At 45.3% G+C, this 25,830-nt stretch overlaps 1 protein-coding gene and 1 long non-coding RNA gene across 5 annotated transcripts in view; one reads left to right on the top strand and one right to left on the bottom strand.

Moving 5' to 3' along the window:
* Positions 1-6,847: 6,847 nt before the first annotated feature.
* LOC122931985 lies at positions 6,848-25,827 on the bottom strand. Its single transcript, XR_006388262.1, has 3 exons — positions 25,722-25,827; positions 19,410-19,604; positions 6,848-7,294 (listed from the first exon to the last, which is right to left on the bottom strand). It is a non-coding gene; the product is annotated as an uncharacterized LOC122931985 (long non-coding RNA).
* The window catches only part of LOC122931983 (NADPH--cytochrome P450 reductase), an 84,306-nt gene continuing 67,802 nt past the window's right edge, over positions 9,327-25,830 (top strand). The window contains exon 1 of one of the 4 annotated variants that reach the window (XM_044286116.1): positions 9,327-9,347. The gene's annotated coding sequence lies outside the window, so the exon portion shown is untranslated. Of the gene's footprint in view, positions 9,348-25,516; positions 25,538-25,654; positions 25,827-25,830 lie in introns of those variants that run through there. The other 3 variants (XM_044286117.1, XM_044286114.1, XM_044286115.1) reach the window with 3 other exon arrangements.

Below are 25,830 nucleotides of genomic sequence, written 5' to 3'. Positions count from 1 at the left end.
GATTTACCACCTACCAAAAATACATAAGTGTTTCTCTAAACCACCCGGCAGGCCTATTGTTTCGGGCATCAACTCCCTCACAAGCAGGATCACAGAATATATAGATTTCATCTACAAAAGTATGTCACACTAATTCCTTTATATTTGAAGGATACGGGTAGTGTATTAGATCTGATACAAAAATTAGATCAAGAGGATGTATGGCTGGTGACAGTCGATGTGACATCATTATATACTGTGATACCGAAGGACTTAGGACTGAAAGCTATAGAGAACCAGTTGTTGAAAGACCCATTAATGACAGACACACAAGGTACATTTATTTTGAGGTGTGTGGATTATTGCCTAGACCACAACTACTTCTGGTTTGATGGGAGCTTCTATGTCCAATGCACCGGAACTGCGATGGGGGCGAAATGCGGAACGGGTGCAGAACAAAACATACGGCTGTCTGAATGAGCCCTTACTGTGTGGCCACTACTATATAGTTATACTAAGGAACTTTGCTGCTTTGGTGTCAGTGTGCGGGTTATGGAATGTCAGCTGTGAGACAGGCAGGAAAATTCTCTCTTCTAGTTGGCAATGTACATATGGGTCATATACTGGCTTCACCCATCTCCTCATCTGAGTGCCCTGATGTCTCCTTATCACTTACTTTTGTCAACTGCATGTCATGGTCGTCCGGTCAAGGACGTCCAGTTGCTGGAGGACCCAGGGCTGCTGGACGGCCCGTTTGGACATTGGAGCCCTGGGCCAATGAAGTGGTATGTTGGGGTTCCAGAGCATCAGGACGCGCTGCCAGCACCTTCCCCAGCGTGCAGGGACGTCGGTGTTAGCTGCTCTCTCCTCAGCATGAAAGGCTGACACCTGCATGTGGAAGAGCCAGTGAATTTATTGTTCTCTGGTTCCCCCTGTTGTTCCTTTGTGGTACTGAAGACTCCCTTGGCTTTGGTTTTCTGGATTGGTATTGTGACTATTTTTTTTTTTTACTTCTGGCGATTTAATATTGTATTAATCGCCTGGTTCTGACCTTTTTGCATGTTTGGTTTTCTAGTGTGCCTCTGACATTTTTTGTACTTTATTGTCCAACTGGCATGTGACCCTTTACCTTATGATTACTCTTTGTGTTTGTTTGTTGTTCACATGTTGTGTGTCGCCCTTACACATATCACAGTATAGGGATGTAGTCCAGTTGTGGAGTCACTGCTTGGGTGACCGAGCAGTACGTACAGATAGTTGGTCCGGCAACAGTGGCGCCCCACAGCAAATTTTGGAATGGGGCCCCACTCCCCCAGTAATTTTTTTGTAACCCCTTCCTTTCATGCCGCCCCCATTCCTCTGGCTACTAAAGATCGCTCTCTCAGACCAGGGCCGGCAGCTGTTCCATCCGTTTTCTACACTGTCTATACTGCCACTGTATATAATTTCATTGTGTAATACTGTTGAGGGGGCCCTGACACAGTCTTTTAGTCCTCCTCCTCCTGGATGGGCCCCTTCCGGGTCAGGGCCCCAAAGCAGCCGCTTCCCCTGTAGCTACGCCCCTGTCCGGCAAGTTTTAGGGTTGCACTATCCCTGTTTGTGTGTGATGGTAGTCACATTGTCCTGACACTGCAGCACCAAGAAAGGGGATTTAACCCTTAAACTGCCTTCTTGAGGAGATTACTGTTACATTAGCTGTGGGTAAGCAGTGTGAGGGTTAAATCTTCTAATGTAGCTACAATAAACAAAATTAGCAATAAAGAGGCATGCTAATGCACTGAGAAGGAACACTAAGGTGAAAGAATCAACATAGTTATCATTAGTTTTCTCTGTTAAAGGAAACCTGTCACCAGGATTTTGGCCATAGAGCTGGGGACATGGGCTGCTAGATGCTGCTAGTCCCAGCTCTCTGCGCTTTTATTGTGTTAAAAAAAACTGTTTTGATTGATATGCAAATGACCTGATATGAGTCCTGTATCCGGAGCGGAGTCCAGCGGAAAGGAGCCCAGCACCGCCCCGCGTCCTCCGAATCTCCTCCTTGCTGGCTGACGTCACAGAGCTGGAGCGCCGAAATCTCACGATGCGCGAGCTAGCGCATGCGTAGTTCGTTCCCTGTGCTGATGCCAGTACAGGGAATGAACATGATGCCGACACTGCGCATGCGCTAGCTCGCGCATCGCGAGATTTCGGCGCTCCAGCTCTGTGACGTCAGCCAGCAAGGAGGAGATTCGGAGGACACGGGGCGGTGCTGGGCTCCTTTCCGCTGGACTCATCTCCGGCTACAGGACTCATATCATGTAATTTGCATATCAATCAAAACAGTTTTTTAACACAATAAATGCACACAGAGCTATGGGGACCTGGGTACTGCAGATGTGCTAGCGGCCATCTAGCAGCCCATGTCCCCAGCTCTATGCGCAAAATCCTGGTGACAGGTTTCCTTTAAGTGCCACCCCCTTCCTGACACACTAGGCACGTGCCCTCATGTTATAAATGTGGCAGTGGCTGTAGTGAACATTTTGACCACACAGGAGTTTTGGAAAAAATCAATGCACAGTAGATGGTGAAAAGTAAAAATTGCTAATTTTGTTCACGGATATGTAATTTCAATGCCCATTATGTTATGTCCAGCTTGTGCCAGTGTGAAAAGTAGGCCCTCTTATCATGCTGTACGTCCTGGTTTTAGAAACACTCTACATTTAACAGAGCACCATGCACATTTACGGCCCAATGTTGTGATTTACACAGCTTGTGCCAACAATTGCAAAGGCACTCTCAAGGTATTTAAGGGTAGAGTGTGCATAAATAGATTTTAGAAATAAATACGCAGCCGATGGTGCAAAATGATAATTGCAATTTCTCCACAGATATGACATTTCAGCGCCCGATATGATGTACTTTGCTTGCACACTTTAATTTGTTTGGTGGGTTCTACTGGGTATCGAAATGCCTTAAATGTGAATGTAAATTGCTGTATGGGCACATAGCAGGGCTCTGAAAGGAAGGAGAGACATTTGGCTTTTGGAGTATGGATCTTACTGGAATGGTTTTAAGGTGCCATGTTACATTTTTACGTTTGCTGAGCCTAGTACAATGGAAACCCTTATAAGTGACCTCATTCTGGAAACTACACTCCTTAAGGGGTGGAGTGAGCATTATGACCGCAGAGGTACTTTGCAGAAATAATGTGCAACATACCGTGCAAAGGGAAAAGAGCAAGTTTTCTATATTTCAATGCCCAATATCTTGCACTATTACAGACTTGCACTTAAATTGTTAAGTGGGTTATACTGGGTACAGAAATGTGGATGTGAACGGCTGTTTGGGTTCGCTGCAGGATTCCGAAGGGAAAGAGCACCTTTTGGCTTTTGCAGTGTGGAGTTTGATAGATTGATTGATTTATGGGTACCATGCTGTGTTCAAAGTGCCTCTGAGATACCTGTACAGCCATTTTCTCAGAACCATATGTTTATTATATTCTTGACAGAGCTGTATGAGGGTTCATTTTTGCAGGCTAAGTTGCCATTTTCATTGGTATTACTTTCAGGTACTGACTACTTTTTAATTATTTTTGGGAATCAGAATGAACAACAAACAGTAATTCCGCCATTGTTTTTTTTGGATTTCGTTGTTACGACATTTACCATGCCTCAACTCCTTGAGGCTCTGCTCTCTCTGCAGCTGTCGCGCCCTCTCCACTTTGATCGACAGGGCCACGTGTGATTACATTTACACTGCCTGGCTCTGTTAGGCCTCTTTCACACGGGCGTCACGGATTTGGTTCGGATGCATTGCGGGTGCGTTCAGGGAAAATCGTGCGATTTTGCTTGCCAGTGCTGTCAGTTTTGTATGCGATTGCGTCACGTCATTGCATTTTTCCCGCGCGGTTAACATGCGGATTGCATGTGTTTTTCATGCGCGCAAAAAAAATGTATCCATCCTCTACATTCCCCTTTACTGCCAACATATATCAAAACCCCCAGCATACATTATATTAGTGGAAAGGTAGATTTGTGGCCAAGTTTTGGCTGTGTGGTTGGTTTGTGTGTCGGGTGATAGGCTTTAATTTTATAGGAATAAATTAAATTTTAAACACGGTATGTGAAATATGTACTCATTACTGTAAAGATAAATGTAAGCACTATTATTAAATGTATGCCAGTATCACCATCATAATTAAGTAGTAGTTGGCATCATCAATTACTAACAACTATCATTACATGTGTCATGCCACTAAACTACATCTGTATTGTCTAGACTATTGTGTGCATAATGGACATTAAAATGTTTGTTTGGAAGATATGTATAATAAATTGGCAAATGTCGAATAAAGTCATTCAATTGGTTAATATAGTTTTAATTCAAAATTATTTATAAATCATTTTTATATAGTAACGTGTATTTCGGTTCTATAAATGTATAGGAAACATTTAGAATTATTGTGTTCTATCTGTTTGTGCTAAATACATTTAATTATTTCATGTGTATAAGAAAGACTGCAAACAAGGAAATAAATGAAAATAAAACTCTATTTTTGCACAGAGTACTTAACCCCTTCTACCTGGGGCCAGTTTTCGCCCTTCTGCCCAAGTCATTTTTTTGCAAATCTGACATGTGTCACTTTATGTGGTAATAACTTTGGAACACTTTTACTTATCCAAGCCATTCTGAGACTGTTTTCTCGTGACACATTGTACTTCATGATAGTCATAAATTTGAGTCAATATATTATTTCACTTTAACACAATATTAGCTTATTTGAAAGAAAATAATGATGTTTTAGGCCTCTTTCACACGGGTGTCTTATTTTTGGCCCGGATAAGAGGCGGGTGCGTTGCGGGAAAATGCGCGATTTTTCCACATTGTAATGCGTTTTGCACTCACGTGAGAAAAATCGTGCATGTTTGGTACCCAAACCCGAACTTCTTCACAGAAGTTCGGGCTTCAGATTGATATTCTGAAGATTGTATTATTTTCCCTTATAACATGGTTATAAGGGAAAATAATAGCATTCTAAATACAGAATGCATAGTATAATAGTGCTGAAGGGGTTAAAAAAAAATAAAAAAAGTTAACTCACCTTCTCCTCTTGATCGCGTAGTTCCCGGTCTCTTTACTTCTTGAATGATGAGCTGTGGGCTAAATGACCTGTGGTGACGTCAGATCACATGCTCCATCACCACGGTGATGGACCATGTGATTTGAGCATGTGATCTGACGTCACCACAGGTCATTTAGCCCACAGCTCATCATTCAAGAAGTAAAGAGACCGGGAACTACGCGATCAAGAGGAGAAGGTGAGTTAACTTTTTTTATTTTTTTTTAACCCCTTCAGCACTATTATACTATGCATTCTGTATTCAGAATGCTATTATTTTCCCTTATAACCAAGTTATAAGGGAAAATAATACAGTGAAAAGACTGTCTCCTAGCAACCATGCGTGAAAATCGCACCGCATCCGCACTTGCTTGCGGATGCTATGCGATTTTCACGCACCCCATTCACTTCTATGGGGCCTGCGTCGCGTGAAAATCGCACAATATAGAGCATGCTGCGATTTTCACTCAACGCACAAGTGATGCGTGAAAATCAACGCTCATGTGCACAGCCCCATAGAAATGAATGGGTCAGGATTCAGTGCGGGTGCAATACGCTCACCGCACGCATCGCACCCGCACGGAATACTCGCCCGTGTGAAAGGGGCTTTAGTGTCTCCATGTTCTGAGAGCTATATTTTTTTAATTTTTTGAGCGATTTTCTTATGTAGGGTCTCATTTTTTGCGGGATAAATAAGGTGTCGGTTTTATTGGTACCATTTTGTTCGACATATGCCTTTTTGATCGCTTGGTGTTGAACTTTTTGTGATGTAAAGCTTTTTTTGACACAGTTTTTTTTTTTTATGGTGTTTATCGGATGGGGTGGATCATGTGATATATTTATAGAGTCGGTCGTTACGGACGCGGCGATACCTAATATGTGTGTTTTCCTTTTTTTTTTATGCAATCTGGAGAAAGGGGCGTTTTTTTCTTTTTTTTCACTTGAAACGTATTTTTTTTTATTAAAAACACTTTTTTTTTACTTTTTATCTACACTTTATTTCTGTCCCACTCTGGGACTTCAACTTTTGGGGGTCTGATCCCCTCTGCAATGCATTACAATACATCTGTATTGTAACGCATTGCCTGTTAGTGTATGACACAGAATAATACACTAACAGGTTGCCTAGGAGATGCAGCCTGAGGCTGGATCTCCTGGGCACCCGTAGAAGGCAGGTCCCGATGCCGTGCAAGGCACTGGGCAGCCTCTGCACGGCATTAGGCTGCCTTGTCACGCATCGGGTCCCCGCCAAAGCAGCACGGGGACTCGATGCGCTCCTTCACCCGCCGCAAACCACTACTATGTCGTGGTCAGTGCTGACCGCGGCATAGAAGGGGGTTAATCTGCCGGCATCTCTTTAGACAGCGATGTCGGCGGATACAGCAGGGGCCCGGCTACCAGGGACTACCGAACCCCCTGCAGTGATCGGGCACGCACTCCTCAGGTGCCCGCCCGATCACCATGACGTACTATTACATCAAAATGCGGGAAGTCACTGACTTCAATGATGTTATAGTACGTCACATTTCAGGAAGGGGTTAAGGAAACTTTTTTGAAAAAAATAACATAAACAAAAAATAGACATCACAAATTAAAAATTAAGATAACGGCTGGGTGAACCTGGTGCAGCCTGAAAATGCGACCCATGGTAGGTGCTTTGGGAAGGAGGGATAGAGTGCTGGGATGTAACAGCTTGGGAGGCGGAGGGGCCAGGATGGCTATATGTAGTATCGCCATACGGTTGCCTGTATGGCCTACTATGTGGCCCATAGTAATCATAAGTATTGTGGCGGCCCCTGTGGAACCTGGGAAATTGGCTGGGGGCCAGACATGTGCCCATATGATCTCCAATTTTCCAGGGCAAAAAATATGTCTGACGGATCATGAGGAGGAATGGCAGCATCCACAACAATGCCAAGAGCCGCCTCAGTTCTCAGCAAAAGGTGTTGTGGCACACTCCTCAAATGATGCTCCAGACTTTTTGCAAAATGGTCCAAATGGTCCTCCTACATGGGGCGTCTTCTGGGCCAGCTGCTTATGGACAAAGTGGGGGACGACGACCCTGTCCAGAGGTAGAGGAACGCATGGCTTTTGATGTTGTGGATGTCTCCGCACTTTCTGCAGGTGGGCCAGATGTAGTCTTCACTTTCCTCCTCACAGGTGCTCGAATGGTGTGGTGCAGACTCATCACCTTCCTCTTCAAGGTGGTCCTCCATTCTAACAATAAAAAACACCATAAAATAATTAATATATGAACACACTGTTGTAATAAAATAAGTCACGTTACATCCTACTATCATTAAAATACATTTACCACATAGAACTACAGTAAAGAGGACCTTTTTAATAGCTTCATGCATTCCCTATTTCATAACAATTCTGGAGCATCTATTATTATGAATCTATGTAATGTCGTCCCTTCATTATTCCTGCTAGAAGTTATAATTTAATTGATATTAGCCTTCAATGAAAGGGGACAGATGGGTTGTAAACAGTTGGGGGTGTCCACCTGCACAGACTCATTAGATCAAATCACAGTTGCCATGTTTATGCAGGTAGACACCCACAACTTCTTAGTACCCCTCTGTACCCTTATTGAAGGCTAATATCAATTAAATTATAACTTTTAGCAGGAATAATAAAGGGACGACACTACATATATTCATAAGAATAGATGCTCCAGAATTGTTATGAAATAGGGAATGGATGAAGCTATTCAAAAGGGAATGTCAGAAGAGGTGACAGGTCCTGTTTAAATAACTCATGTAGAAACATTGGAGAAATTAGAAGTGGCATAGCTGGCCTTAGCAAATTATCGCATTACCCTTGGGAATGTTGTTCACCTACTTTTGAAAAAGAAAGGAGGATTCGGCTTTGTTGCTATCGCCAAATATGACATCTCTAATTTACGCTATGTAAAATATTACATTATCAACATAATCAACATACAGTGTGTATAGATAAACATGTAGTGGTCATTGTTTTAATAATAACTACGGACGCTGATTGATGGTCGGACGCAGGAACAGGAGCTGTTCCCGATACATATAGGGCCTTTTTCTTAACTGCGGCCTTGAATTAGCTCCTTCTGGAATTGGTCAAGGCAGCTCCGCCAGCGCTTCTTAACTTCATCAACTTTGTGAAAAGAATACAAGATAGGAACATTTACCAAACAATACTATACTACAGAGGACAGCGTATGCCATGTGCTAGGCAAGGGAGGACAGCGTAGATCACACATGTTTAGATTGGCCACTTACCCAACCTCTGTCGACTTTACTTTGCTCCCATATTGCTGCAAAGACCTCCTGGGCTACTAGCACCCATGCGGTGTCCTTCTTAGAGCCGTCCAGGTATTTCCCCGAACGGTTATCCCAAATGCAGGGCCTCTCCTGCACAAGGAAAATGAGCCTCTCAACATCCATAGGTTTTGAGCCTTTGGACATGCTTATTTCGTTCCGCAAGGGCAGGAGACTCTCAAAGCACACGTTTCTCACTGCACAGCCTGAAGCCAGCCACTGAGGAACTGAACACAGTGCATCCGGATTTTTTTTTCGCAGCCCCATTCACTTCTATGTGTCCTGTGTTGCAGCGTGAAAAATGCAGAATATAGAACATGCTGCTATTTTCACGCAAAGCAGAAGTGCGTGAAAGCACATGTACACAGCATTGCGGGTGCAATGCGTTCACGTCACGCATTGCACCCGTGCGGAAAACTCGCTCATGTGAAAGGGGCCTTAAGGGACCCGTGCGGCCATTTAAGAGCCTTTAGGTGCAATGGCAAAGCCTCCATTTCTCCTAGAGGCTCAATTGAATATATTAAAACAGCATTTTTATCAGCAATGCAGGCGCATATGAACATGGGACCAACACCTTCCAAGTGCACATGCAACAGGTCAGCCAGTGTCATAGGTGCAAAGCTGCTGACAGATGCCCTTTAATATACATTCAAATTAAATCTTCCACACCTTATAGCAAAGAAGACATTGTAGTGCATTCAGAACACGTTTATGTGGCATATCGATACACACCGCCATTACTCTTTTATAATTACTTGCAGAACGACTTTTAGAATCCATTTCTCCGCCTTACAACGCCTTTCCTCCAGACATGTACAAGGCAGGGCTGCAAAGGCATTGCACAACAGACAGCAGATTAACATTAATCCTGTTAGCATTCAGCATGATGTAACGTGGCATGAGCATAAAGACTGAGGGAATCAAACGAAATTTGGTTGTTTGAAAGCACTGATTGCAGAGACAACATCCAGGTAAGTAAGATTCATTCTACTATGGAGTTATTACTGGTGCTATTGCAATCCACTCGAAAGACCACTACATTGCCATGCGTCTTTGATGCGATTTGTACAAAAGTTCTGCAATAAAACCAGCAGGTGAATATTCTCTTGGGATGATATTACTCATGTATAAAATCATTTAATATTAGTATATTGATTAACCAGGGTATTTGGTGGCAACCCATTAAAGACGTTATGCTCATCATTATAAAAGGGGTGTTTCAACTAATCAAAAATACTTTGCAGATGGCAGGGGCAGACTGGCGACAGACCCTGCAGGGAAATTTCCTGTTGGATCGCCTCTCCTCACAGCTGCCGGCTGGGTACAAAACGATCTGACGCTCTCAGCATTAATTACTACTAAAAGCAGGGGCGTGGCTATAGGGGGTGCAGAGGTAGCAGTTGCTACCGGGCCCAAGAGCCTGAGGTGGCCCAAAGATCCTTGTGCCACATAAGAAGACACCAGTATTATAGAAAGTGCATGCTGGTCAAGTTACACCTCTGGCTGGAGGGGTTAGGTCAATAATTTGGCGGGGGGGGGTGCCGTTTGCCTCAGGCAGCACAAAGACTATGTGCTTCCCTTCCCCATGACCACCAAAAACTACTGAGTGAAGGGGGGCCCAAGCTGAACTCTTGCACCAAGGCCCATGAGCCTTAAGCTACGCCCCTGGCTAAAAGCATTAGGTACTTATACACCTGGCAGGCGGCCATAGGTCCCCTTTTGACTTCAACCATATCGCCATCCACAGGGCAGTGATACAGTTAAATTCTGCGGCGGGGGAGGCAGTAGGTTTTACTGCACTCTGATATTTCGTTCTGCTGGGGGGGGGGTATTTTATGTGGCTCTAAGATATTACTGTCCCTGTGTACTTGTGTTGCTCTGCCTTTTGTCAATTTGGCTCCACCTACAACATGGGGCCTTTCTTTGTTTTTGTTTTCCAGGGCCACTTGAACCCTTTTTCTGACCAGCGCTGTCCTAGTATGGCACTGGTCGGGTCTGTAAAGATGTTTCATACAGCAGACACCCGCGGCTAATGTCCGCAACCGGCGGAAATGGTGGTCGCTAACATTTAACACTTCAGATGCCGTGGTCATAGTCATACACCACACCCCAGAATGGTATCAATGAAAAGTACAGATCGCTCCCAAAAAATGAGACCTCACACAGCTCTGTGCACATAATTACAAAATAGTTATAGTGATCAAAATATGGTGATGAAAAAATAAAACAGATTTTTTTAAATTATTTTATCAGTATCAAATCGTAAAAAAAAAACTAAACATATAAGGTATTCCTGGATTCGTACTCACCTGTAGAATGAAAGTAACTGGTCAGTTTTATCGCACATCGAACGTCTTAAATAAAAAATCTGTAAAACTGGCGGAATTGCTTTTTTTTTCTTCCAATTTCGCCCCATTTGGAATTTTATTCTGGCTTCTCAATACATCATATGCAATATTAAATGGAGGCGTTAGAAGGTACAACTTGCCCCGCAAAAAACAAGCCCTCATATGGCTATGTGAATGGAAAAATAAAAAAGTTATGGCACTGGCAAGGCAGGAAGCACAAAACTAAACCGCACAAAACCTTTCCTCCACTGATCCACCACCATAGCTGAACCCCTCTGCCCACTGTTCTCTTCCTCGACAAGCAGGACATTCCATAGAGTGACCTCTCAACTATCAGTGGCTGTTGCTTACCAACTTTTTCCATTTAAAGTTTGCACAGCCAGCCAAACATTTATGCCTATGCTGCGGTCCCGCCTGCCTTCTCTGCAGCTTTAACCACTGGTTCTGGCATACAGTGCACCTAGGGCTTGTGCCAAAGCTTGGCACTAGTTCTATTGCTGATCTGCATGTAGAAGGTGGACCGTATCTATTCACACAAAGGAGTAACTATGTGACTGTTAGCGGGATGGGTCATGGGATTATTAGGTGGTTAGAGTGCCAGCAGCATGAGGGGGGGGGGGGGGAGGGTATCAAGAGGCAGAAGGATTAAGAAAGTGATTCAGTAGGATTTTCAAGGTCACTGCCTTTTCGGCAATGAGCGCTGGCAGGACCCACTTGTTCTTGACATATCTCCGCTGGATAGGGACAGATTGGAAACTTAAAGTGGCCCTGGAAAAAAAACGAAAAGTGTCCCCATGTTGTAGGTGGGTCCAAACTGACAGGACAGGACAACAGAAGTAGGCAGGGCCTGCAATGCTGTAGTATAGCACAGAATCCCGCCCCAGCAGAACCAAATATGACAAGGCAGCACAAAGTACTGCCGCCGCAACCACAGTACTCAACTGTATCAGAGTTGAGTTTAGGAGGGCATTTGTGGCCATTGAGCATCAGATCATTATGTACCTGGCCTGTGGCTATCAAAAGGGCTTGTTGGCCCCCTTTGCATTGGCCCGCCGGAAAATTTCCCTGTAGGGTCTATGGCCAATGGCCAATGTCTGTCCTGACAGCCACTTTTCTCTGACCTGACAGGCTCTTGGTACTCTCTTGACACACACTCTTCTTGAGCTGCCCCAAATACTTCATTATAGTCTAGCTCAGTGATGGCGAACCTATGGCACAGGTGCCAGAGACGGCACTCAGAGCCCTCTCTGTGGGCACCCGCGCCATGGAAAATGTCTATGGTGTACCAATATGCTTTAGACTTTTCCTGCCATTCATCAGCGCAGGCACACTATGAACAGCACAGGCAGCGCACTGGATGTAGGCTATTAAGCTATTATAGCTAAATGATAAAGTACATGGAAGATATACTATATTGGTATTCAGGTTAAATTGCCGTGTTGGCACTTTGGGATAAATAAGTGGGTATTTGGTTGCAGTTTGGGCACTCTGTCTCTAAAAGGTTCACCATCACTGGTCTAGCTCTACCATACTACGGAGCCTGTGCAGCAACAGGCTATGCTGTCCACACACATGACCTCGCCAGCCCACTGTGCCCACCATTATGCAGTGCACAGATCCTCCTTCACTGCTCAGCAGTTCAAGTACTCCATAACAAGGGGTGCTGTAAAGTGGCATGTCATTTCTGATGGAATATGCTTCTGAAGCCAATGTAAATAGAATTTTAAAGGGTATGTGGTCATCAGAAAATTACCTATTGTTTAAATTGCATTTTCTGTAACTTTTTTTTAAGTTTCAAAATTTAAAAAAAAATGTATATCATCACACTGGCCACTAGGTCTAATAATCGGCCAATATTTCCTGTTCTGTACAGGTAACTTTTCAGTAGGTATTATCATTATTATCACAGAAAGAGTTACAATGACAAGTAACACCTCTATATAGATAACATAGAATCCGCCATTCACAATAGGTGATGTCACAGCTTATCAGCTCCCTCCTGACCTCTGCACAGGTCACAGTGCATGCCTTGAAAACTCAGTGGGTCCCCTCCTGTCCATTAAATCCCCATCCAAATGGTCGTGATGTTAGACCCATGTAATCTTGGAATGGGCTGGTCAATGCTCTCAATCCACAAGCAGGGTAGGCAGAGTCCATATTCAAGCTTTATGGAAGGAGACAGAAAAGGGATGATGGAGGATGTAGTGGGCAGAATTTCTAGCCCAAGGAAGGGTGTAGTAGGCGTTTACATTTGCAGCACACAGCACTGTGACTGCAGCTCATCTATGCTCACAACCCAGAAGTTTGGGTTGTAAATAATGGAGCACAGCGGGGGCATGTGAAGTGAAGACTTGAAGTGGTTGTCTGGGTTCAGAGCTGAACCTGGACATAACCCCTTCTTCACCCAGACAGCCCTTCTGACCCTTCTGAGATGAGCATCATAGCATTTCATGCTCCGATGCTCTCCATTGCCCTGCGGTGTATCGCACAAAGCAAGGGCCTTTCTGTTTACATTTTTACTGCTAGGTGGAGGCTTCCGCCTAGCAGGGAGCCTAGTGATGTCACCGGCACTAATGAGTGGGCTTTAGCCGTTTTACAGGCTAGAGCAGCACTAAAGCCTGCCCATTAGTGCTGGTTATGTCACGGGCTCACTGCTAGGTGGAAGCCTCTGCCTAGCAGAGACCCAGCACATCATCGCATATGCAGAAAAAGCCCTTGCCCTGCGCAATTCAGCGCAGGGCAAGAGAGAGCGCTTCGATGCTCATGTCAGAGGGGCTGAGTGGGGAAAGAAGGGGATGTGTCCTGGTTCAGCTCTGAACTCGGACAACCACTTTAAGAACGGTTGACAGGTGCACTATTATGCTCTATAGGAGACTAGATTACATTTTTTAGGATTCTGCACAAACTCTTTAAAGGGCTTCTGTCACCCCACTAAACCGTTTTTTTTTTTGTTTACTTATAATCCCTATAGTGCGATTTCTGCATACATAAGCTAAATAATCATTTCGGTCCAGTAGAATTTGTTAAAAACATAATTTTAAAATATGCTAATTACCTTGCTACCAGCAAGTAGGGCGGCTACTTGCTGGTAGCAGCCGCATCCTCCGATCCTAAAGACGCCCCCTCCGCATGTTGATTGACAGGGCCAGGGAACGGGATTGTCCTCTGCTGGCCCTGTTTGAATTCAAAATATCGCGCCTGCGCCGTACCTGTCTTCAATCGGCACAAGCGCACTGAGAGGCGGCTGCTCGCTCGGCCACTCCATCCTCAATGCGCCTGCGCCGATGACGTCACATCTACACCCGGCGCAGGCGCATTGAGGATGGGGCGGCCGAGCAAGCGTCCGCCTCTCAGTGCGCCTGCGCCGATTGAAGACAGGTACGGCGCAGGCGCGATATTTTGAATTCAAACAGGGCCAGCAGAGGACGATCCCATTCCCTGGCCCTGTCAATCAACATGCGGAGGGGGCATCTTTAGGATCGGAGGATGCGGCTGCTACCAGCAAGTAGCCGCCCTACTTGCTGGTAGCAAGGTAATTTGCATATTTTAAAATTACGTTTTTAACAAATTCTACTGGACCGAAATGATTATTTAGCTTATGTATGCAGAAATCGCACTATAGGGATTATAAGTAAACCAAAAGAAAAAAAAAGGTTTAGTGGGGTGACAGAAGCCCTTTAACAGAAAAATCTGATTTAAATAATATAATATTTTCTGATGACACATTCCCTTTAAAGGAGGTCTCCAACCTGGTCATTTATTGCATATCTGCAGAATAGCAGGGATCTGTTCCTATGTGATGAACCGGGACCCATTGAGCGCAGACAGTAATGGAGATAGGGCCACTCTTACGCTGGGTTCAGACCTGAGCGTTCGTGATGGAGCGCTCTGTATTCGCGATTGTACGGGCGTTTGCAATCGCGCATACAGAGACAAGCGAACGCCCATTGTCGCGCGTTCCCGCTGAAGTCTATGTACGGGAACGCGCGACAAGACGCCCCAAAGAAGCTCATGTACTTCTTGGGGCGTCGGGCGTTTTACAGCGCGATCGTACATGCTGTAAAACGCTCAGGTGTGAACCATTCCCATAGGGAATCATTAGTTCTTGCCTGTTGAGCATTTTACAGCGTGTAGGAACGTGCTGTAAAATACTCAGGTGTGAACCCAGCCTTAGGGACAGGGAGACTGTGGAATACAATGCCTGCACAGAGGGAGTCACTAAGTAACAGAGAAGCTGTAAGAGCTTCTTATCGGCGCTTGCGCAGCAGCAGAGCTGAATGCTGGAATGATTACCTCGTGTATACATACATTTTAGTGTTTTGCCTTGCTGGAATTCTTCCTATCATGTCCGTTTTTTCCTATCATTTCAATGGCAAACTTGACTTAGATTTTTTTTAATTTTTCATGTCCGTGGATCCTCCAAAAATCAAGGAAGACCCACGGATGAAAAAACGGTCACGGATCACGGACCCCGTTTTTGCGGACCTTAAAAAAACACGGTCGTGTGCATGAGGCCTAATGTGTATTGAGTGGAATTTGCTTGAGAAAGAATCCATTATGATTGGAAATTTATTTTTGAATAGCAGACCACTGATTTATTGCTTGCGGTTTTTCTACTGCTTTTGTCATTTATAAAGATACTATTATACTGTATATAATACAATATGTAATGCGCCTTACATCTTCATTAACACCTGAGGGTTGCTGTTTGATACTATTAAACCATTAGACTGTAGTAAACAGCCTTTCACCAGTTGTAGGACATCTGGGTTTGAATTCCGAGGTGACTTGAGTTTCTTGGCTCTGTGAATGAGTGGAATGAATCATCATTTGTACATTGCATGTGGAAAGCAAAGTTGACACGAGGTTCTTGCTATCAGACTTAAACTAAACTGCCCTTCAAAAGTGAGGCCATCCACGTCATTGATCAAGTGATATGATTGAATATGGTCAGCAGTAATGAACAGCTAAGCCCCAAAATAGCAATAATACAAGTTATTGGTAATGTTATCATATGGCACTTTATGACTTCCAGGGACTGATGGGTATTTGCCAACATCTGTCAAGTTGGCCCAGGTGTCTGGCACTAATGACCTGAAGGAACTTTTTATGGTAGAACTTGTCTCAGTTATGTCAAGCAGACTGATGGGGATCAGCTTATATCTAGGGGAGGTTCACAGACACACTGATCAGCCATACCATTGCCTACTATTATGTAGGTTTGCCTTGTGCTGCCAAGGCCACTCCTAATACAATTTTCCCAAGTAAGCAACGTACATGCGCCCAGGCATCCACATGTGATTTATCAGACCAGGCTGCGATCTTCTTTAGTTCTATGGTTCAGTTCTCATAACATGTGCCTATTAGAGGTAGACAAGGGTCAACATTAGTCTACTTAGTCTCATACGCAGCAATCTGTGATTCACTATGGGGGTCATTTACTAATCTGCGACTTCTCCCCGCCCACACCAGCTAGGAAGCTGTCTTACATTTAGAACTGGCGCTCCAAAGTTATGGAGAGGATGCTCCAAAGTTATGGAGAGGCCTTCATAACTTCGGCGGAACCACCGATAGCTATGGGTCTTTTTTAAGACTGGGGTCTAAAACTCCAGTCTTAATAAATGTCCCCCTATGTGTTCTGACACCTTTCTATGACAGCCAACTTTCAAGGGGTACTCCCATCTTCACACTGTATGTGAGGAACAGGAAGAGAAGTTGAACGGCACACCTCTTCTTTTTGTGCGGTTGGTGCTCAGTGGTAATTTTAACGTTCAAATAATAGAAGATAGACCACGGCACTCAGTTGCTGGTGTATCAAATATACTTTTTTTTTTATTAGTTGAGCATTATGGCATTCGTCCAGAAGGTGAATACAAATTTACTGGCCAACGTTTCGGTCAACACTAGACCTTGGTCACGGCCTGGTATGAATATAGAATACAAAGAGCATATAAGTATATTTACAAAAAGGTAAAAAAGTACATACATTGCAGTCGTCAGCGTCAAATGGTATCATATAAGGTGGCAGCTAATTTTTTAACATTGTTAACTCATGTCAGTTTTGCATAGAGGCATACTATATAGGGGAGCGATATACAGATTAGGTATTCCTGAAGTATGCTATAAGAGTATCTGGATGCGTCCCCAGTGTGTCCGTATGAGTACAGTTGAACAATAGGAGGGTCCGTGGGAGTAGAGAGTAGACCAATTTTGTTTAAGGTACATAACGAGCCTGGCTAAGTGGGGTCATTTTGTCTGCGATCAGGTCTGCATGCCCGTGGTGCTTGGGTCAGTGGGTGCCCCTCCCTCGGCGTATGTGTAGTTTCTTCTTCTTGGTTGTCTGTAGTTGCGCCTGGGAAAAAAACGTTGTCGATGTTGGCTTGTTGATCTTTCGCTGCCTGAGGAGGATACATAGCCGGTGTGAGAGGTATAGTTGTATCCTCTGGTTGTGTCCTGCCACTGCCATCGATAAACCCTGTTTAATTGGTAGTCCTCGGTATCGCGGATGAATTTTGTACATTTGGTGTTTTCCAAGTATTTCTTATGTTCTTCCAATATTTTATCCGTTTTTTTCTTTATTTCCGCCCAGTCAGTGGTTAAAGTAGTTGACAGTAGTTGTGCTTCAATGATTGTAAGGTTTTCCTTCGATTCCTGTATTGATTTTTGTAGGAATTCAATACTAAGGACAATGATGTCGGATGAGCATTTATTTAGGATGGTCTCCCTTTTGTGAGGAACAGACTTGGCCAGGGTTACAAAAATAAATAAGCCCATAGAAATGTTATGGAGCTACACTGTGTCTGTAGCTCCAGAGTAAAGGGTTCTCTGGCCTTTAATGAAAATCTGCATGTGTGCTGATCTGTGGAGGGAAGATAGTCTGTTCAGTACGTACCTCCGTTGTGCTGCTGATTCCACCATCTCTGCGATGCTCACGTGACTGCAGGGACAGTATGCGGGCTGTTCCACTCTGGTTCTTATTGTATGTGTTCCTGAGTCTTCCTGTTCAACTGTATTTACACTATGCAACTGCGCAAGAAGACTAGAGAGCACATAATAATCTTTATTTATATAGCGCCAACATATTCCGAAGCGCTTTACAGTTCAGGGGTTCATGTACACACAGTCACAAATAACATAGCTACAAACAAGTGAATAATTACAAGAGAAATGAGGACCCTGCTCGCAAGAGCTTTTAATCTAAGAAGAGATAAGGGTGACACAAAAGGTAAACGTGCTTGTTTTGTACGATCTAATGCTCCGTAACATTCACTGACCTGCGATCCCTGTGATAATAATTCATGAAGCAGCCGCCGGAAGTAGAAGCACTGTGCGCAGTGAGCCGGCGGCTGATTCATGAATTATTATCACAGGGATCGCAGGTCAGTGAATGTTACGGAGCATTAGATTGCATAGAAAGGGGGAATATAAATGTAATTTTAACTCCTAAGACTCCTGTGCCCAGCCTTCTGTCTCCCAGGGAAGCACGAGTCAGAAGCACAGCGTCTGCACAGCCCGTCTTTTCTAATGGACGGATGGCCCTTAGCAACGCTCTTTTGAAGAGTGCTGCTAAGGGCCATTTCAGCCCCAGTTTTCTACCAAAAATAAACGTTTTGGCTAAATAAAGTCTACTGCAAAATTGTTACCTATCACTTGCCCTACACTTTAGCAAAAAAAAAATATATATATATGACAGTAATCCTTTCAAAAGGGATTTCTGTTTTTTTTTTATACCGATGACATATTCTCAAAATAGATTATCAGATTGGTGGGGGACTGACACCCAGCTCCTGTGAGCGCTGTGTTCATGTGTCATGTGGCCTAGGAGCAGTTCAACCCCATTCAAGTGAATGGAGCTGAGCGCCATACCAAGCACAGCTGCTATACAATGTACGGCGCTGTGCTTGGTAAGCTGCAAAAAACTGCTGCCTTCTCAAAACAGCTGATCGGCAGGGGTCCTGGGTGTAGGACCTCCCCGATCAGTTAAAAAATTCAGGAAAACCTTTTAACTCGCTATTTATACAGCAGAGAGAGAAAGCATTAATAAATATCTATACCCTTATTGTATACCCTAAGACACACATCCTGAAAGTCAGTTATTGCTTTAAAGGGGTTGTCCTATGGTGGTGAGCATACTTAGAGTGCATTCACACGACCGTAAGTGTTTTGCGGTCCGCAAAACACGGATAGCGGACCGCACATGGTCAGCGCCGTATAGAGAGTGCCTAAGGTTGCGGACAAGAATAGGACATGCTCTATCTTTTTTGCGGGGCCATGGAACAGAACAACGGATGCGGACAGCACATGATGTGCTGTCCGCATCTTTTGCGGCCCCATTGAAATGAATGGATCCGCACCCATTTTGCAAATTTGCGGAACGGATACGGATCCATTTATACGTTCGTGTGAATGCACCCATAAGGATATAGACTTCAGCAGTAAAATCCAAAAGGCTTTATTTCATATCACATTGAAAACAGGTACATGGTCTCCCGTCTACGCGTTTCGAAACAAACAGTTTCTGTTTCACGGCTAAGTGTACTTAGAAACGTGTAGATGGGAGACCATGTACCTGTTTTCAATGTGATATGAAATAAAGCCTTTTTGATTTTACTGCTGAAGTCTATATCCTTGAATATTGTTTGCCATGGCTGACGGTTTCTTCAGCGTGAGGGGCAATGAGTATACCTTATGTGGAAAGAATGTGGTGAGCATACTTGTCTGCTGCGTTCCAGCTCCATTGCTCCCCCTCGTGCATCGCTGGTGCCTTCATGTAACGTGACCATCTACGTCATGTCACCGCTGCAACCAATGACTTCCTGCGGCGGTAATGTGTCACATCACTGTGGGTGACACGTGACTGCCATGTTGGTGGGCGGGGGTCTGAAAAAAAAAAAGCAGTGTAGGTGGATAACCCATTTATAGGGTTTTTTCAGACCCCCCCACTGATCTGATATTGATAATCTATCCTGAGGAGAGGTTAAATGAAATATCGCTATGTATGCTTCACTGAAATCCCTCTGTATGCTTTATTGCTAAATCTACATTACATATACTACTGAATATGAATGAAGAGCAAACATGAACTCTGCCCATAGAAGATATGTGTCATTAGTCATGTGAGACTTTGCAGTGGCAGGTTAAGGTGTGTATCTCCTTTCCTACAGAGTTCAAGCTCAAGGATGATTTCAAGGCTATTTCATCACCAAGCTACTGATTGTGCACCACAGTATACTTTTTTTCTGTTAAAGGGGTTGTCTGACTTAAAGGGAACCTGTCACCAGGATTTTGGGTATAGAGCTGAAGGCATGGGTTGCTAGATGGCCACTAGCACATCTGCAATATCCAGTCCCTTTAGCTCTGTGTGCTTTTATTGGGTTAAAAAAACGGATTTGATCCATATGCAAATTACCCTGAGATGAGTCTAGCGTGAAGGAGCCCAGCACCGCCCCGCATCCTCAGAATCTCCTCCTTGCTCCCCGACATCAGAAAGCTAAAGCACCGTAATCTCGTGATGCGCGAGCTAGCGCATGCGCAGTTCGTTCCCTGAGGCTGATGTCAGCACAGGGAAGGAACACTATGACGACACTGCGCATGCGCTAGCTCGCATCTAGGGTTGATAACCAGCTGTGACGTATTCAGTCTGCATACCGTGACTGGTGGCTCTCACCACAGTTCCGATACTGGAAGCCGAATTTATGCCAACCGTGAACTCTTCCTAGTGAGAACAGATGAGGTGGAGGATGGTTTGAAGGTGGTTCCCCCATGTTTTGTCAGTAATTTGTAGTCTTGATATAGAAGGGAAATTGAGGAGATTTGTGATGGTGGATTCTTTTGTAAATAGGTCTAAGGCCCCTTGCAGACAAGCGAGTATTCCGTGCGGGTAGAATGTATGATGCGAACGCATTGCGCCCGTTTTGAATCCGGACCCATTCATTTTACTGTGTCTGTGTACATAAGTGTTATTTTTCACACATCACTTGTGCGTTGCTTGAAAATCGCATGTTCTATATTCAGCGATTTTCACGCAATGCTGGCTCCATAGGAGTGCGGATGCGATACATTTTTCATGGATGGTTGATAAGAGATGCTGTTTGTATACCTTCAGTTTTTTATCACACGCGTGCAAAACGCATTAAATTGCATTGCACCCTTGCGATAAAAACTGAACTGAACGCAATCGCATACAAAACTGAATGAACTTGCTTGTGAAATCGCGCATTTTTCACTGAACGCATCCGCTACGCATCCGGACCTAATCTGGACACGTTCGTCTGCATGGGGCCTAAGGGTGAGTTGTGTAGACATACTGAGTTAGGCTGCATTCACACGTCCATGGAACACCGGACTGGATTCCTGCTTAGTGCAGGAGCGCATGGTGTCATTGGTTGCTATGACGCCATGAACTTCCTGCTGCCGCCGCAGTACAGTAGTACACTCGTATAGATCATACCAGTGTATCACTGTACTGCGGCGGCAGCAGGAAGTTCATGGCGTCATAGCAACCAATGACGCCGTGCGCTCCTGCACTCAGAAAAAATCCAGGCCGGTATCACACGGACCGTGTTCCACGGGCGTGTGAATCCAGCCTTAGGTTGGGGAAAGAAACTGACTCAAAGGAAGTGATTATCAGGTAAATTAGTTGGGTGTATAGATCTCTGTAATAGTGTTGCTTAGTGGCCTAGGGATAATTCTAATAGTGTTACGTCTCAGCGTGGTTCACTGTGGCATGGGTTCAATGTCGCTCACTTTTGTGCTCTGGCTGCAGTTAATGCCGTGTATGCTGGTTGCCAGGGGCGATGTGTAGTTTTGGTAGCCTGTGTGTGGGGTTTAGGTCTTGGTCTGGTCTCCAGGTGCTATTTAATCATGTTGCTGTTAGCTAGAGAGTCAGTTGTTCTCCAGCCTGGTCGGGTGCTGGAACTATGCGCCTTAGGCTACTTTCACACTTGCGGCAGAGTGACCCGGCAAGCAGTTGAGTCGCCGGAACTGCCTGCCGAATCCAGCAAAACGTATGCCAACTGATGGCATTTGTAAGACTGATCAGTAAGAAAAATGCACTGAAATGCCAGATCCGTCTTTCCGGTGTCATCTGACAAAACGGATTTGGCATTTTTTTTTTTTTACCTTTTTTTCAGTCTGCGCATTCCGAATGCCGGATTCGGCACTAATACATTCCTATGGAAAAAAATGCAGGATCCGGCATTCAGGCAAGTCTTCCGTTTTTTTGGCCGGAGATAAAACCGTAGCATGCTGTGGTTTTATCTTTTGCCTGATCAGTCAAAATGACTGAACTGAAGACATCCTGAACGGATTACTCTCCATTCAGAATACATGGGGATATGCCTGATCAGTTCTTTTCTGGTATTGAGCCCCTAGGACAGAACTCCGTGCCGGAAAAGAAAAACGCTAGTGTGAAAGTACCCTTACCTGGCTTTCCTTCTGCCCATCTTTGTGGCCACCTATCGTATTAAGACATCAAGGTTTCCTGGTCTTATGTCCGGTTTGGGTTCTCTGTTCCGGTTTAGTGTTTGGTCTGTGACTGCCATGAGCTGTCTTGCATGGACAGTACATTTTCATGTACTGTATATGCCATGTCTAAGTTGTTGTTCCGTGTCTGGCCTGTTACTGCCTTGTATCGTCCTGCATGGAGTCTAGACATCCCCCAGTCTGTGCCTTCGCTGGGAGGGCTCCTGGGTTCTCCAGAGGGACGACATTTGAGTCTGTGAGCTGCTCTGCCTGAGACCGCCATGCATCCATTCCGCATGGTGGTCCAGGAAGTTACTGTGGTTCCAGTGTGTGTTGTCGGTACTGTGTCCTGTGCGGTGTTCAGGTTCCAGTACATGTTTCTGGGTTCCACTCGTTGTTTGTGTGGACTGCTGGTGCTTACTCCAGCAGTCTCTGCAGGTAAGTGGCCAAGTGCACCGGGACCATCCTGGAGGTGCAACCAGTGAGCTTCGGCTAAGTTCATCCCTACCATCTGGGGTTCTGTGTAGAACGGGGCTCACTGGGTTTTTGCCCTCTGGGTTTGGCCCAAAGTAAAACCGGGGCATTTGGTCCAGTGGTATTTCTTGCCACTGGTTCCTTACCTGCTGATTCAGTTTCCTACTCTGTTATTTCTCTGTGTATTCTTGCTTTGGTGTATTCGACGTTGTGAGATGTTCTAGGGGTCAGTTGTACCCGCACTAGAACACGACAAATAGCATCGGGTAGCAAATATTGATTTGTTTTCTTGTGTCTTAAAGGGGTTGTCCCATAAAAAGTATTTTGCAGCTTTCAGACCAGCACCTGGATCTGAATACTTTTCTAATTGCATGTAATAATTTTTTTTAGCATAGCCACTGTATTACTAGTTATTCAATAAAATGTATCTACATTGCGCCACCTGACGTCTGTTCGTTGTCTTGAGGTGGACGCACATGCTCAATTCCATCTTACAATTGCCTCCTGAGCTGTGATAAGGAGAGAGCTGCAGTGATAGGACAAACCCCCTGAACTGCCAGTTCCTTTTAGCAGAGCCATTAGACCCCAGGTTGGACCAGGATTTGCGACTGTAACTCAGACTCTCAAATGCACCCACATTACAGGCTTCTGAATGGCCTAATGGTCTGCAAAGAGCCTTTGGTGTGCAATAGGGCAAATGTCACATGGATGATTTGAGGACAGGACAAACCAATAAAGTAACATCACAAAACAAAGGCACACGACTTGTCCCTTCAGAAAATGACACCAACATTTTCAGATTTCTTTTTTTTTTAAATGAAAACTCAAGGTTGTGCTCTACCCAAATAAGCACAGCACACCACATATAAAGTGCTCTCTGGGATGTGGTTTATGCCAAACCTTCCCCTAAAAGGAGAGGGGGCCCCATATACCTATTACCCAACTCTCTGGATCAGAAGGCTCGGCAAAGGCCACTGACGGATTGCCTCCCTTTGCCAAAGCTTACTAACAGCCTATGGCCAAACCAGCGTCCACCAGGAGTCAGTGTTGATGGAGGGGTGAGAGACTGGGTGGCCACCCCATACACCCATATATATTCAGGAGAAACACCCAAATATGCCAGGCTCACTCAGCCCAGCCTAATGCCTGACGGTTTTCTTGCGTAAAAAACTCACGAATCTTGGGTTTGACACTTTTTACACGCCATTGTGCCTACATTTAAGTGGCATAGAAAGTCCTCCCCCTGGGAAGGGGACATGATGAGGGCAGGGTCGGGAGCCTGGCATATTTAGATTCTTTTATACCCCAAGACTGCCAGGGGACACACCCTTACCTATAGCCAAAAGGCCGAGGAACAAAATGTACAGAATGCTCCAATCCCCAAGGTCTTTCTTGTTGTCTGCACTATAAGTGTTATTGGTCAAGTAGGAATGGTAAAGGGGTCTTCCATCAGTCCATGACTTGGTATTGAGGAGCTATCCAAAGGCTAACTTCACGTTTGGTCTGGGAAATCCTCTCCATGTGATAGGCACATTTCCTGGACGGAACATTGCTCCTCTGCCTGAACTCACAGCATCATCAATTCATGACTTCTAGTGCTGTGAGTTCCTGCGTGTCTACTACACTGTACTCAGAGGTGTAGCTATAGGGGAAGCAGCTGCTTTGGGGCCCAAACTCACAAGGGGCCCACCCAGGAGGAGGACTATAAGATTTTATTGTCAGGGCCCCTCAACAGTATTAGGCCAAATGCACACGGCCGTGTTCCGCGGCCGAGAGCGGTCCGTGGTATGCTGGGCTGGATTCCTGTTCACAGCAGGAGTGCACGGCGTCATTGGTTGCTATGACGCCGTGCGCTTCATGCCGCCGCTGCACTACAGTAATACGCAATGACGCCGTGCACTACTGCTCTGAACAGGAATCCAGCCCGGCATACCACGGACCGCTCTCGGCCGCGGAACACTGCCGTGGGCATTCGGCCTTATACAGTGACATTATATACAGTGACCCTATAGGAAATGGAGGGAGAGTCTGCCGGCCTCGTCTGAGAGTGCAATCTTGACTAGCCACAGGAGTGGGGGTTGCACAGGAGGAGGGGGTTGGGAAGAATTTGCTCGGGTTGGGGGCCCCCGCTCAAAAATTTGCTGTGGGGCCCAGTAATTTCTAGTTACGGCGCTAACTGTACTCCCGTAATACTCTGAGTACAGTAGGATAGCCCTACCGTCGGGCAGAAACACATGGCACAGCAAGTCCTTATGATGCTGTGAGTTCAGGTCAGAGAATGTTTCCTGGACTTAACACGCTCCCAGGAAATTATCTTTAGGATACGAATCGACATTCCGGCACGCCCGCCGATAGGCTGTTTTCACAAGCAGTAGTGCTGATACCAAGCACGGTACACTGTGTCCCGCCATGCCTGGTTACCGTAGGGCGGTTTCCATTCAAGCTGCTGCAAGGAGGCACCGCCAGGACACAGTGTACGGGCATGTGCTGGTGTTTATTCACTGGGCATGGGGACAAGAACTGGTGACATAGCAGGAGAGTGTCTGCTTGGTGCACAGATCCTGTGTCCCTATGGCAATATGAGAAGGCTAGGGAACCAGACACATGGTAAGGTCCTTCCTGCCAGGATCCCCTGCACAGGCTGAGGCAATCAGTGCCATCACCACCATGGGGGCACACTCCCGGTTGCAGGGTATTGCAGGTCTTCTCCTCTCACTCTATACAAAACCCTCACCTCTGCCCAACTTCTCCCAGCATGACGTCACTCCCAAGCACCGCCCCCATTCCGCCAGCTCCTCCACACCTATAGGCTCTCGGCGCCCTACGTCTGGCCACAGAAGTGGGCTGCCTTAGGACCGTACCACAGCTTCTAACGGGTGGGTACCATTTCGTCCGTCCTTCCTGTGTCTAGCAGGAGGTCAGTTTGTTTGACCAGTTATGGACTTCTGTTAATATAAAGTCTGCTTTTCTAATTAAGTTTTCCTTCCAATGCGATACGAAGCTTAATATTTTGTATTAAGCCAATCCCGGACACCCCCATACGCCTCTTCCCTTACGTACTTGGCAGCGGCCGGGAGTCACCTGACGTCCCTGTGGTGTCAAGCCGGGGAGCTCCGTTCCTTGTTCCTTTTCTACTAAACGGCGCCGCTGAGAGGACCGGTACCGGTAA

This window comes from Bufo gargarizans, chromosome 3, assembly GCF_014858855.1.
Source record: "Bufo gargarizans isolate SCDJY-AF-19 chromosome 3, ASM1485885v1, whole genome shotgun sequence".
In the NCBI taxonomy this organism is placed as follows: domain Eukaryota; kingdom Metazoa; phylum Chordata; class Amphibia; order Anura; family Bufonidae; genus Bufo; species Bufo gargarizans.
The sequence above is the reverse complement of the archived record's forward strand: the minus strand, read 5'-3'. Positions and strand labels throughout refer to the sequence as shown.